Genomic DNA, 3,361 nt, shown 5'->3' on the forward strand with positions numbered 1-3,361 from the left:
CTCCAACTTTCCAGAACTAATAGGAGGAACAGCATGGATCGTTCTGAGCAAGAACTCTGACATCACCATCGTCATGAACAAGAAGGCAGTCGGACTCAACTTCAACAAATCTGAAATGTCCCCTTAAGCTCCTGCTACTTTGAACTGATGCCTAAACCTTCAGTTTCCATTCATCACTCAGAACCTCTCACAACCCCAGAAGAACAAGCAAAGGTTTGGAGCAGTAAAGCCTTTAATAATGACATCATCATGTTTGAGGGTTTCCTTCCCTCAAACTGTTTCTACCAACACAACAGAATCCTGGAAATATTTCAGGTGTTGACCTCCCAGCAGCCTGAAGGTCAACCTGCATTATCTGTTATGTTGCTGAGCAGAGGAAGGAGCTCAATGGTAGAGCGCTAGCTTAGCATGTGAGAGGTGGTGGGATCGGTGCCCTCGTTCTCCAGAAGACTTCAGCTTGTTCTGTTGTTGAGCTCTGATGAAAACCACTGACTTTGAACCACACACAAAGTGAAGGAGTGACTTAAGATTGATGGCACCTGAGGAACTTCTAGGTTTCCTAAAATCAACTGGAAATTCATTCACCAGTTAAACAGTGACTCTACCAGAGGGGATGTAGCTCAGTGGTAGAGCGCATGCTGAGCATGTGTGAGGCCCTGGGTTCAATCCCTGGCATCTCCAGCTGGTCCTTTGTAGCCTTCACCTTGTCAGCTAAAGTGATCCTTAAATGTGACAACAGTCGATTCACTATCAGAAGACATCTTCTACATGTTCAAGGTGGGCGAACTGTCCACAAATGTTCAAAATTACTTTTGAAAATGAAAACATAGATCAAACCTGCCCTGTCAATCACCCACAATGGGTGGATCGTCCCACTCCCTATCAGGTTCCCCACTCCATGACCCAGGAGGCTCCCTCTCCCTATCAGGACTAGAAATCCATTGGGGTCTCCCTGCTCAGGTAGGAGTCCTGCCCACAACGTTAAGCTGTTGATGTTCTAGAGGAGACAACATCTGATCTTTGTTAGATCCACCAGTCAAAGGGTTTCTTTAAAGGCTGTAGCAGCTGAGAATGAGGAATTAATAACCATCTTAGTGAGGACATTTTGAAACATGATGACATTTTATTGACTTGTAGCACTGCAAAAATCATCTCCCCTCCAAAAACCCTCTTCTCCAACTCTGTACTCAAGTTGTCTCCTCATCAGGCACCACAGGATCCAGGACGTTCAGTCAAAAAATCATTAGTGATTTTAAAAATGTCCATCAAACACAAAATAAGACTTCAAACAGGTTTACAACTTTATTTGATGTTGACACATTTTGTCCATTTTGCCTCCACACTGTCCTTCATCCCATCATTTAACATCAGGACTGCTCCCAGATCAGCTCCATGACCTCATCCCTGCACCAGAGCACCGCCCAAGTTCATCAAGGATGGCCAACATGAGAGGGTCTAGATTCACCTCCATCTTTGGAGGCTGTTGAATTTCCTCCTGAGGACCGTCAGGCTGTTTCCTTACTTTGCTGTGACCCAACAGCAGACAGCAACAAGGACTATGGTGCACTTGGTAAAACCACCATCTGGAGTCTGGACCAAGATGCTGATGTGATCCTTTGATGAGTTTAGAATCAGTCAAAGATCAAAGACTGAAGCAGGAGATCAATGCTCAGAACCCAGAGATCAAACACAGAATTCCGACATCACACATAGAATTCAGACATCAAACACAGAATTCAGAGATCAAACACAGAATTCAACGATCAATCAATGTGAGGAACCAGCGTCTCATGTGAAGATGCTTCTGAACTCATGAAGTGAAATCCTACCACATAGAGATGAGTGAGTCCAACTGGACCTGAACAGGAGAGAAATAAAGGAGTTATTGTTATGTAATTGTTATTTATTTCCAGGCCAGGTGAGGGTTGGATTTTATTGGTTCATGTTGAAGTGAACTGACAGTGGGACTGAGGACCTGGGCTGAAGTCCAGCTCACTGCTGGTTTAATAAAACCACCTGATTGTTTTTCCTATCAGCTCTGATCTGATGGAAGAAATAAAAAGCCAAACTTCATTCGTCCGTGTCCAAACTCCACGTCTGTTGATGTACAGCACTCCAGTTATTTGTTTCTTTCCAGACAGAAGCAGGTTGGTGGAGGAATAAAACCTCAACAGTGAAAAAACAGCAATGAGAGAAGTGAATCCTGCACTCACAGAAGTTGTGTCTGCACTCGCCAACCAGGAAACGCGTCTATCTTCTGTGTGACTGAGGCAGCTGCTGAGAGCTGCGTTTCTCAGCTGTGTGGGGGCGGGACTCTGTGTGTGATTGACAGGTCAACTGTCTGCCAGACAATGTTGTGGGGCACAAACACAAAATGCGAGGTGCCATTTCCATTCTGGGTCAATCAGCTCTGGGACCGTTTTGTCTTTTGAATGCGGGTAGCAGCTTGTAAAAATGCCCCGGCTCAACCACCAGACCTCTGTGTACACTGTCAAGAAAAAAAACTAGAAAAAAAACAGTAAAAAGTCAGTCAGCAGAGTTTCCAGACGAATACCGTCAAATTACAGTAATGAACTGTTCCACAAAATTACATGGAATAAACTGTAAAAATACACTGCAGGTTTCACAGGCCGGACTCATTAAATTACAGTCCATTTAGTGTTGATAAATGTGCATTCAACTGCAGGAAAACAGGCCCATCATGGAAAAACACATGAAGAACAAGGACCTTTCAGGTTCTTCTCTAAGTTCAGGGCTCTTACTGGTTCATTTATGAAACAAACCAGTCTATGAGCAGGAATTTCCCATTAAAAAGTTCATTTGACAGTGGAAAAGCAAGCATAGTCCATCAAAATAGCCAAGTTTAAGGTCAATCGCTGTCAATTGAAGCTATTTAGTTGTTACTTTATGAAACTGAGCCAACTTTCTACAGTGATTTCCTGTTAGATTCTGGTTTCTCCAAGTATAAAAACTACAACAATGTATAAACACAGAATCTGTACTTGGAACAATAGAGAATTTCTACATATTTACAGTATCAGTCCATCACTTTCGAGGATTGGAATGTAAAAAAATCATTGGACAATGGAAATCATTTATCCTTTAACGAAACAACTTCAGTGCAGAGTTGATAACTGCACTTCAAACTTTGAACTGGTGTCCACATCAATGTGGAATTTGAGGAGGCCACAGCCACCAAATTTCCCAGAGTTCTTGACTATTTGCAGTCTCTTCCCTTGGAGAAGTCAAGTGGAACTATAAGACAAGGAGCAGAAATCCAAGCTGCTGGTGGACCACGTGGTGCTGTGTTGATGCTACTTTCCCACTCAAAGGGGATCGTGCAGGAATGTTCCACACGGTT

General features: G+C 43.4%; 1 non-coding gene across 1 annotated transcript; it reads left to right on the forward strand.

Moving 5' to 3' along the window:
• The first annotated feature begins 609 nt into the window (after window positions 1-609).
• Window positions 610-681, forward strand: trnaa-agc (transfer RNA alanine (anticodon AGC)). Its single transcript has one exon. It is a non-coding gene; the product is annotated as a tRNA-Ala (tRNA).
• Window positions 682-3,361: the final 2,680 nt, after the last annotated feature.

This window comes from Aulostomus chinensis, chromosome 1, assembly GCF_037954235.1.
Source record: "Aulostomus chinensis isolate RoL2024-O1b breed Wild chromosome 1, RoL_Achi_v1.0, whole genome shotgun sequence".
In the NCBI taxonomy this organism is placed as follows: Eukaryota; Metazoa; Chordata; class Actinopteri; order Syngnathiformes; family Aulostomidae; genus Aulostomus; species Aulostomus chinensis.